This window comes from Chrysemys picta, chromosome 8 (assembly GCF_011386835.1).
Source record: "Chrysemys picta bellii isolate R12L10 chromosome 8, ASM1138683v2, whole genome shotgun sequence".
In the NCBI taxonomy this organism is placed as follows: domain Eukaryota; kingdom Metazoa; phylum Chordata; order Testudines; family Emydidae; genus Chrysemys; species Chrysemys picta.
This window is the reverse complement of record NC_088798.1, coordinates 35,752,205-35,764,376: the sequence shown is the minus strand read 5'-3', so window position 1 is coordinate 35,764,376 and position 12,172 is coordinate 35,752,205.

The following is a 12,172-nucleotide window of genomic DNA, read 5'->3' as shown; positions in this document are numbered from 1 at the left end:
TTATACATAGTACTTCATTCATCAAGACAAACTATTTCCCCTCACCTCAGTCCTCTGCTCCATTGCTACTGCTACTCATAATCATTGTTCACTTCACTCAAACCAGTCCCTCTTGCAGGGGGCAATCCTCACTGCTAATCCTATTCTAAGTGGTACTTCTGTTGAGAAAGAGACCTGAGAGAACTCACACTCTTTTATTCCTCCGTCACTAAATAGAACACAAACATAAAAAGGATTTAAAAACAAAAACAAAAAAAATCTGAGTTCAGCAAAGTCCAAGAAGGCAATACAGAACAATATGCCAATCTAAAACACTGGCTTAATCTGTGTGACCTTGTCTTCCACAGCTGGTTGGTCCCACCAACTACAACAGCAGGCTACTTAAACAAAAAGGGTTCTTTAGCTCATCTGATAGATGGGACAGAACACCACACCCAGAAGGTGTGTGGGTTACACTTAGACTTACCCCAGGTGCAGATTTTAAGTACATTATAGACTCAGCCTCTTTTTCTAATGACACTGTACCACGTGAGTGGATAAGAGCAAAACTGTCCCTCTGTGCAAGTATGGTAGTCCAGCGATTTTAATACACATGCACTAATCTTAGTTCTTTAAGCAATAGTAATGCAACTGAAAAATTTTCTATCAGCAAACCTAAAAGCAGCAAATTGACATTGAACTAATTAATCACTATCAAACTGATTTGTGCCTTTTTCATTCACCTTACTCAGCTGATCATATACATTTAGCTCATTGTGAATATCAGCTCACAAAGCTGTCTCATACCAGCTTCATAAAGTAATTGTACAGTGTGAACTCAGCAATCTAACTTTCTAAATGTAAATGCTATTTCTCTGATAAAACTCATTCCGTCTTCTAGTTTTCCTTTTGTCTTCTTCATGATATGCAAGGAGTTTTATTACATAACTTTTCACTAGAACTACTTCTGTTATCAGTTGAAGTATCTCCAGAATCAAAGAAGGGTCTCTTTCCTCTAATTTTTACATAAAGTATCTATGATGTGTAAATATGCTGTGTAAAATGCCACTTTTTCTATTTGAAGTAAATGTTTCTGGTGCCATTACTTCCAGTTCTTCTGATATTAAACCACATGATTAGTGATCTTAAATCCTGTGTTCCTTAGGAGAGCTGTAGCCGTGCTTCGTATTTCCATCAGTCAAATTCAGCTCAACTATTTCTATATTTTCACAGTTATATTACGTCTTATTTGTCACTCAGGCTTAACAGTGGTTAACACTCTATAATAATGAAATAGATAACATAATAATGAGATAGATTGCTGTTAAAACTAGTACTTCACCACTTCAACAATCACTGCCTTATAATGGACACAATAAAAACGGCTTTATGTTCACTTGTTATGCCAAAAGATGTTGTACTGTAAAGGTACTTTGTAATATCATTTATTTTGACACATGGGTGACAAATATCAATTTCACTTTTCACGACATGTAACAGATGTTAGTCATGTCACTTAATGCAGTGCTGAAAGGCACTCATACCACGGTTATGCACGTAGTGCAAGTATCTGAATAGAGCAGAATAAAGCATAACATGTTGGACAACATTAGCATAAGGCTTTCTTGCACAGTAGTGCAAAAAACTCACAATAATATACTGGAGTGCTAATAATATGTGTTATGTGAGTGTACTGACTACCGCTAAACTCAGCAACACTGGCATAGTAAAACTTCTGACAGTTTCTACAACTCTTTATATTCAGGGGCTTATAATTCAGTTATAAAAATTCACTCCAAAATAAAAAATGCTAGCATTCAATATCTACTTTTGCAGGCAAACTTTTTCCTATTTTAAAAATCAGTTTTCTTGTATCACAGAAGCCACAGATATGTCCCAAAAGAAAATCCAGAAAGACAAATTAGTGTACTGCAAGCTGGGTTCCTTTGCATGCCTTTTAATGTTGAAGCAAATAATTTCTTAAAAATGAAAAGTTGCAGTATCTTAATTTGTAAAATTAACTAATGCTACAGATAGTAATGGGACAATTTGACCTGTATAGATGCCAAACATTAGCTGATCTACTCAAATATCCCCATCTCAGAGATACCATCAGCTGAATAATCATGTTAGGATCATTTCTAATTATGTTTGAATATTTTAAAACAATGTTAGTATCAGTTAACATTTAGCAAAATGGCAACTGTGAAAATTAAACAAAACAATATTTATAAAGATTATTGGGACAGAAATATAGTTCCTGATCCTGTGAGATCATGTTTATTGTGAAATACTGAGTGTCCTGAACTCCTATGGAAGTCACTGGGACTTGACAGCACTCAACACCTCACAAGAAACTAAAGGCAAGCTCCAGGGTCCACCCACATGGAATCAAGGCCTAAATAGGCTATAACATAGTGGAACAGAACCACTCCAGAGAAGTGTTAACAGCTACTGTACTAGAGTGTTTTTTGCCCCCATGCATATTTGCCTTAAAGCATTTTAAGTACTCGAACGTTTACAGAAAGCAAACAGGAACACACAGTCAAATCAACTTTCAAACATATATTCGCAGAAAACTTTCCACTATACAATTTGCTCTTAACGGTAACATACAATAAATAAAATTATTTGCTTGCTACTGTGGGCTTTGACACAATAGGTTATAATGGCCCAGAACTAGCTCTTACAGTCTCAGGCCACAATCCCACACACATGCTTAACTTTACTACTCTGAGCCATCCCTCTCAATGGGACTACTCATGGTAGGGCAGTTAGGCATGTGCATAAGTGCTGACAGGCTCAGAGCCTAATTTGTGATTGATATACATATTAAAGAGTCTGTTCATATATGATTACACAAAACTATCATGGCTGAAGAGTTTGTGCTATTTTCTTAACCCAGTTCAATACTCTATCATTACATTTTTGTTTGTTATTCATATAAGTAAAGGGTAAAAAAAACCATATAAATATTAATCAAAAACAAATTTAAATGTATACATTTTCCAGTACAGAAGACCCACCTCTATACATACAGAGGAAATGGAAATACATTGTAAAATGTGATTTTATTTTCATGTATATCAATATTCCCCCAGTTAAAAAAAGAGAAATGGTGCTTATATTTTGTTTCATTTCACATTTTTGAGAACATCAGAGGAAGTTTCGTTCCTGTAGTATGGAGAAAGATGTCTTAATAGCAAAGATCCAATTAAAATAATAGGGCCATTCATTTCAGTGGGATTTTGCGAGAATGTTCTCAGTTCATTTACGATATATACCTCCTACAATGTAAAAACTTTAGCTCTTGTATTATAATGGCATTACTAACAAGACACAAGTATGTATCTTACAAGTGGATAAATATGTGATTGTCAGAAGAATGAAAATGGTTCTTTATCCATAATACATTCATCTCAAGATTCAGGGAGTATAAAACATATCCAAGTGTAAGTGGTTTCCCCTCCCCTCTCCCAGTTCTTTTAGAAATATACACACAAGAACACATCTAAAGACCATAAGTGTGGTGAGTTAATAAAGAGCTATGAGAGGGCACAAAAAAGGGAAAGACAGCTGCTTATCACAAGTAAATAAAGTGAAAAGTGCATGTATAAATATTCCAGCTCAAACATTGTTGGATACACATATATGAGCTTCTTAAAGCTAGAAGCCCCCTTTTCTCCACTCACCAAGAAAAATGACACGTCCCATTTATTTCAACGTGAGCTTCAATTATGACTAGTGTAAGAGTAAAAATGGATCAGAGCTGTTTTCTTTTAAATTTCACTGGGCTAGATCATGGGTTTGCCCTGAGCCCGGCATTCAGAGCAGCACATGGCTGATCTCCCCTTGGAGCAGCCTGAGAGGGAGATTGTGACTCTGCTGTTCTAGGTAGGGAGTATTCTGGGGATAGTCTATAAACACAGCAGTAGTCTTCCAATATCAAATGGTCGGTAAAATTTGGAAGTCTGTATAATACAATTAAATCATATTTTGAGTACAGCAAAGTTCCCTGAAAACCTGACTGCATTTTGTTTTGTTTTTAGAAGACTATAAGATTGCCTAGCCAAGACATTAATTGGTAAAGATTTCTTTTCCCAGTAGAATTTTCATTTAATATGAACAAATGAATATCCCCACCTAGCCATAAGGATAAATATAATGCAAAGACTTGGAAGGACTGAATCCATAAAGAAGTAAGCTAAATAATTCCAAATCATGGACACAGTTCCACAGCACCAGTTGAAATGTCAAAATTATGTCCATCCAATTCAAGCTGGAAACATGAATGATGTGATCAGGCATTTCATAAAGAGCACATAAGGGACAGACCTGTAGGAAAAAGTTGACCTCTGAATACTTTTTTCTCCACCACCCAGCACTTGTAAGTCCAGAACTAAAACTTACACATAACTTGTATATTCGATTGACTCCATAAGGTTTTCATCTAAATTCAAAACATAACCATGTTTAGATATATTTGAACATTTTTATTGCATTTAGTTATGAGACATGAATTCTTATTGATAGAATGTGGGGCACATGACATTGCTAGATCATTCCAAACAAGTTAATTCTGAAATGGGCTTGAATCAATAACACAAAAGAGGCATTACAGCCAATTTTTATGGTAGTCATGGTTGTATAAAATAAAATCAAGACAGTCAGAATGAAAGCTCCCTGCATCACAAATATAATTTGCAACCTACTCTAGACACAAAGAGGAAATAGATAGGTGGTAAAAGATATAGATAAAAACAAATGAAAGATATGTAGGACTACAGAAACTGACAATATAGAAAGAATGCAGAGTAATTGGCAGCCAATACGGTGAGGGAAAGAGACCAAGCATGCCAAATAAGTAATTCACGGGTAAATAGAATGCTTTCCTTTCATTTGGGCTTTTTGAACGTTTATGGAAAGGCTCTCTTTATTCTGTGTCTGTAACTCATAGATAGATAGGGGCTGTATGTACAAAGAAGTCTATCAATGCATTGCTTTGCTTTTAATGAAATGGATTTTTAATAATGAAAAAAGCTATATTTCATTCTGACTTGCTCCATTTCAGGAATATCAGCAGGAAGTAGTACAGCAAATGCACTTGCTTTCCATGTCCTTCACTAAATCCACAACGATGAGGTGTGCAAGCATTGGACGAAAGTGTTACTATTATACAGCAGGGATATAGAAAAATTCAAGTATTTTTATTGTTTTTTATTGATCTTGCAGGGCTCTATGACGCTGCTGCATGTTTCCTGACAATAGAACCCTACATACGTTACCTTGGACTCCATCTGCATAAATAAGCTCTAAAGCACCGAGATGTCCCTTTTTGTTGTTCTCTTCCTCAAGGACATTCAAAGTGTGCTGTTCTTACCATTCCCCAAAGCAGACATTATATTGAAGTGCTTTGAATGAACCTCTAAGCACACAAATACCAGAGGATTTATCCCACAAATGTAGAAAAGTCAGAAGGGGAAGAGACTGACAATAACACGTATCCTTTCTTTCTGGACACAAAGAATTCTCCCTTCCAATGTCACAGTTCCTATACTGGCATAGAATAAGCAAATAAGTCATTCTTAAAAGTATACATATGTGAGGAGGCCGTGGGGTAGCAGAAACCCGTGGGGTAGCAGAAACAGGCATTTTCCCATTTGTAACATTAGGTATATACTAATTTCAGGCCGTTTGACAATTATATTTATCTCTAAGATTATCCATTGAACAAAGGGCCATTCCACCCAAGCCCCTGCCCACCTGCCTTTACCCTCCCATATACACACTTACTCTCTTCTTGAATTATTTGCTTTAAGGTTGTTCAATGCCTTGGGACACTGTATAATTTGGTTGCCATATAGCAGGACAGCATTTCAATTTGTCTTGAGCCATGAAATTCACTTCACTTTCAGTATTTCTATGGTATGTTTTGTGCTACGTACACTAGTTCAAGGAAGCACAATGTTTTCCATACAATTATTTTTACTTTTCCTTCCAAAGATTAATATCTGTGAGCATCGGAGCAGCAGCACCCAAAGTATGATTAAAGAGCTTTAGGCTGTGCAGCTGATAGGTGAAAGGGTAATGAACACTGAAATCTGATGTTCACAGAATACTAGTCTAATATAATCCACATTTTCACAAAAAGCAGCAGAGAAACAGAATCAGATCTCGGAGCCCACCTACAATCTTTTCTAAAATATCCCTGTTTTCCTGTCAGCCACTCTCAAACTTGTGTCTTTTCCATTCTGCCTCATGGTTAATTGGCAGAGCCTACCAATCAATATTTACAATGGGTCTCCTCTTTCTTCTTTCAAATCTCTTCTAAAACATCACCTGTTTGATTACACCTACGTGAGGTTCTGACACCTGGTACTGCAGGGGTAAACTATTTAAAATCCTAACTAAATGTATCAGATCAGAATCTCAGAGAAAAATGTTGCTAAAATTAACCATATAGTGTGTCAAGAGTTAGCTAGCTCAGGACTCAGGCACAGAATAAGCACATGGGGGTTTTACTCAAAGGTCAATACTGGAAATAAATATGTAGGACAGATGAAAATGGCATGTGACTTGGGAGTGTGACTGCACATGCTCAAATAGGTGCAGAAAGAAAAGGAGCATGCATGTCAATCAAGTGAGAAGCTTCTGGAAGTTGTGTGTGGCCATAAAAAGGAGGCAAGTACAGATGCTAGAGAGCTGATTGAACCCTTCTCAATTTTGTTCAGGAAGGAGAGAGGAGAAAGATGCTTTCTCTCCTGGGTCCTGAATGTTATTTAAGTAAAGCAGGCAGGGCTATAGTTCTAGACGACAGACATCATGTGGAAGAACCTGGTCACAACAGAGCATACTGCATGCTGACTCCCAAACCTGACTGAACCAGAATATTCTTTCATCCTGGATATGCCACACTTACTTCAAAGACTAAGAGGGGTAGCCGTGTTAGTCTGAATCTGTAAAAAGCAACAGAGGGTCCTGTGGCACCTTTGAGACTAACAGAAGTATTGGGAGCATAAGCTTTCGTGGGTAAGAACCTCACTTCTTCAGATGCAAGACATCTTCTTGCATCTGAAGAAGTGAGGTTCTTACCCACGAAAGCTTATGCTCCCAATACTTCTGTTAGTCTCAAAGGTGCCACAGGACCCTCTGTTGCTTTTTTCAAAGATTGAAGCATTTTACAGTGAATGATGCACTATCTGTGACAGGAACCCAGATGCTACAAGAGAGGCTGATCAGAGAAATGGAGTTTCAATTTAGTAGGAGCAGTTCAGTTATGAAAAACAACAATTTAGGAGTGAGACTGATGCTCTGCAACAGAATAAGTGCAGAACTTTTTTGCAAAAGGATGTTGGGACAGCCAGTGCCAGAAGGTAAATCTTTGATGAGGATTCTGTGTGAACTTTTTGTACCACCTTAGATACATTCACAGTGCCAATATTGTTAATAGGGTCTAGTTTGTGTAGCCCACCAAACTGACCCTAACATCGGATGAATCCTGTGGTTGTACCCCTCATTTTAATAATCATACTTTCACATCTAGGACAGAATTTGTAACTTCAAATACAGTTTTAATGTATTCTTTTCAAGTACCTCATTTAAATCGCAGCAATTCTCTAAAGCAAATACCTTCTGCCCTGGGACTATATTTGTTAATTCCCCATTAAAATGCATCCTTTCCTCACTAACATACTATTTTAATGGTCATGCCCACTTATAAAATCACTATTAAATATTGATCAAAAACATAATTGTATCATAAGCTGAAGCACTGGGTTAATTGCAGATCCAGAGAGTGGATACACACTGTATGTGTTTTAAACATATTGCAGTGGTTTCCTATGCTAATTATATAATGATTATTCAGTATAAGTTTAAACTTTATGTTCACTGAATTAAACAGCATTTAAATTTGAAAGTCCCATCCTGCAAGTTAACAACAGAAACTGTTACTTAGGGTTTTTAGAATTTAAAATTGTGGTAATTTAATTTGTTTCTGTAGGTGGTGTTTATAATAAATTAATGGAGATAACAGAAACAGTCAGTTGATGGGGACAGCATATTGTTCTAAATACACCTAATATCTATCACAAGCGTAGATTCATCATTTAACACTTTTGTCAGGGCTGACAAAATTATTTTAGAGTTTGGAAACACCAATATGTTGCCTTGCCGTTTCTCACATTCCTCTTCCTTTCTCTCCTTGTTCTCTCTCCTTCACTTTGCCTACCTCTCCCATTCCTTTCACCTTCTCTTCAAATACTTGCTGCTCGTTAGGCCAATAATGTTGTTTAACTGTCACAGGTGAAGACAAATCATACAGTACTGTTTCTGTTCCCTGACTGGATGAGAGTGCAGGTACGTCTGGCATGAACACTTGCATGCACGAATTTAAATGAATGCAATCAGTGTGAAATGTAGTCAATCTTAAAATGTGTTAAAGTAGTTTCAGGTATTAAATTTGCCCCTGAGTCTCCATGCCCATTTTTATGATTTTACGATCACATTTCCCTATTTTTAAAAAAATGTTTCTCATTACTCTGTTACTGTGTGATAGATGACTGTCTATATACCCATCACTGTAAAATGCATAAAGTAAACAAACTGGAAAAAAAGATTTTTCTTCTTTAACCTTTCACTTGTAGTCCTCTTAGGCATTACTTGGTTAAAAATATTCAGACAATGTGATTTAAGTTTATCATTACCTTAAAAATTCTGTTTACATAAATATTTGTGCAAGCAATCTTGAAAATCACTTCCTGAAAGCAGTTGCCAGTAAATACTGACTACATAAAGCTTATTAAAATTAAAAACAAAGGTCTGAATTCTCAGTTAGTGCACTGGTATGGTAAAGGGCCTTAAAATGAGAAAAAATTACACTTACCCTGCCAGAGCAGTGTAAAGGGGCCTTGGTAACTAAAAATTCAGGCCAAAAGATGCACAAGCACAACCAAAGAGAGTTCATGTTTAAATCTGAATACATTATTCACTCAACACTTATTCCATTAGCAACACAGTGAGCAGTCCAATCCCACATTGCTATCAGTGTTAATGTTCTAAAATTTATCGAACTGCAGCTAATCATGAAGAAGGTACAAAAATGATGCCTTAAACCAGTGGTTCTCAACCTTTTTTCATTTGCAGAACTCTAAAATTTTCAAATGGAGGTGCAGACCCTTTGGAAAGCTTAGACATAGTCTGTGGACACCCTCTTCTCCCCGCCCCCCCCCCCCGGGGTCCGCAGACCACAGGTTGAGAACCACTGCCTTAAACTATAGGAATCCTTTTTAAGATCGGTTGGTGCTTAACTAAGAGGCTGAAATAACAGTAGTTAAATCCATAAATAAGTTTTTTTATTATAACCTGTAACAAAATCAGCATTGTAACAGTGATTCATTTTTTAAAATCTCAGTGCTTCAAGACTCCTATAATAATAATAGAGCAATCATGCATCACTTTTGTTTTCCAACAGAACTATTAGTCTCTGTACTGTGTTAATGTAATTACAGCCTAGTGGTTTAGAAATAGCACTACATTTTTTACTAAATTGAGTACAGTATATAAAAGTTAATTTAAATAGCTCCAGGCTTTGAAACAATGTAAAGAAACCCGTTCCTTTTTCTTTTGAGTGAGAAAAACAAAGCTGTCAAAATGGTTAGAGGCATTTTTGTTTGTCTTTTTAATAAGGTGGAAGCAGTGTAATATTAGAAGCAGAAATTAAGTAATTATAGCATAAAAACCTCAAGTAAAATATGAAAAAATATCTTGTGATATTTTGATACTGTGATTTAGCAGCCTCGCTTGATTAACATTGTGAAATTATCAAAGGATATAAAATGGCACTAATTAGAATCTAATTCTTCATTATTGCACACATTTCTGATGTTCTAATTTAATGAAACTACTAAAACTGAGCAATATAGTAATATTGCATCGTAACAAATAATCAAAATAGTTCTGAATTGACAACAAGTAACATCAACCAAGCTACTATGCAATCAGCAAGCATATCGGTAAGTTATATTTCTGACAAACTACTATACAATAGAGCTAGTTTCTTCAGTGACCATGAATATAAAGGTAACGCTTCAGTGATTAAGAGCCCAAACTGGCATATCCTTACACATTTGAATAGTTCTTACTCGTCTAAATAAACCACATAATTCATTGAAGTACAAGGACTACCTACATGAGCAAGGATTTGCTCAATTAGGCCATTAAAGTATATAGGAATAGCACTACAGATATCCTGTAGAATACATTGCAGTGTCCCATTATATATGAAAACAGTGAAAGATTTATAATCTATTGAGGTGACACTGAAGGTCATAATATTGGGGCTGGCTGAACTTACTAAAGCAGTCAAAGCAATTCTGAAAAGAAAAAAAAATATGCTTCTCAAAACAATTTTGTACTCTTTCTCTTGCCCCCCCCCCCTTCCCACCTCTCCATATTTTGCTTTATTCACGATTTTGGTGAAATTACTGTTTTTGTAGTACCAACATGGATTTGTTTGTTTGTTTGTTTGTTTGTTTTCAGAAAAAGTTCTCCTGGAATATGAACACGTTTTTGTTCAATATCACTGGGAAACAGACCTAGTTTTTGTTCAAAACATGTCAATTTAGTTTGGCAAAGAGGCCATTTCTGCTCAAAATTGTATTAGTGATATTTCCACAAAATTATGCCTATTTTCAAATTCACAGCAAATGTGAAAAACAGTCTTCTTTAAGAATATTTTACATACCATTACCCAGTGAGGCTGTTGAAGGATTATCAATATTTAGTTTGCTTTCTAGTCTGAATAATAGCACTATTATTTTAAACCACTACAAAATCAGCTTTGATTTTTAATCTTCATTTACTGTTATTTTCAAATTCACAATTTAAAATCAAATTTACAAATAGTATATTAAATACATTTTTGTCCTAAGTATTCTTCCACCGTGTACAAATATGCAAAAAACTGCAAATATGACCCTTCCTCTTCCTTTTATTGAGTAAGGCCCCAGTCCTGCAAACACCTACATACATTAATAACTTTTCACATGCATGCAAACCCACTGAGTTCAATAAAAATACTATATTCATAGATTCACATATTCCAAGGCCAGAAGGGATTATTGTGATAATCTAGTCTGACCTCCTGTATAACATAGGCCATGGAATTTCCTCAAAATAATTCCTAGAGCTGGTCAGACATTTGTCATCAACAATTATCCCATCAGAAAATGCTGCTTCAATTAAACCAAAAATTTGTGAAATCCTATCATTTTGTTGAAAATTCATTATGGAAAAAAATAGAAAAAAATGTTTCAAAAAATGGTAAAACATCACATTTCAATGCTTTCAGAAGGAAAGTTTTGACTTTTCATTTTGAAATTTACTTTAGTTTATATAAAAATGAAAAGGTCAAAATGAAATGAAATATTTCAATCAATCCTAAATTACAAAATGTTTAGAATTTCATTGAGAGAAAAAATTCAAAATTTTGGCTTTTCATCCCAATTTAGGATGGAGAAAAAAATTAAATCTTGAAATTTTCCATGGGATGGAAAATATGTTTTCTGACCACTTCTAAAAGTTACTCGAGTGTATCTGCAGAAGAATAGTCCAAGTTTTCTGTCCAATAGTCTCCAGATAGTTTTCTGACATCATATGCTAACTTTGTGGAGATATTTAATAGTTGTGATTAACTTGGGTAACTAAAAATGAAATAGCAAGTCTATCACCCACAGTCTTTTGTGACTCATAACCATAATCCTTATTTAATTATTTACTTGAAGGGAGCAGTTTCATTATGCTTACTGTGAATCCAAAGTAACTTATGTTTGTGGGTAGTGGAAATTTACAAAGTACAATGCTCACTGAGCTTGTTTCAGTTGAACTAATCCTCCATGGTGTCTACTGGCCTTAAGTCTCTGGAAGCCTCATATTCGGCAGAAGCTAATTCTAAATCTTCAGAAGAAATGATCATCTTTTACTCCCTTTTGGAAGCTGCAGAATGACACATAGATATACAGCTCTGCCCCATACTCCAGAGCATAGTGTTCAATTTTTCTCCCAACTCCAGCCATATAACCATAAGTAGATTTATTTAATTATAAAAAGAATAAAAACAAAAATATACAAAGCAATTTAAAAAAAAACCCTCAGTGTTCCTTCTCCATCCTGTCCCAATCACAAGGTCATATTT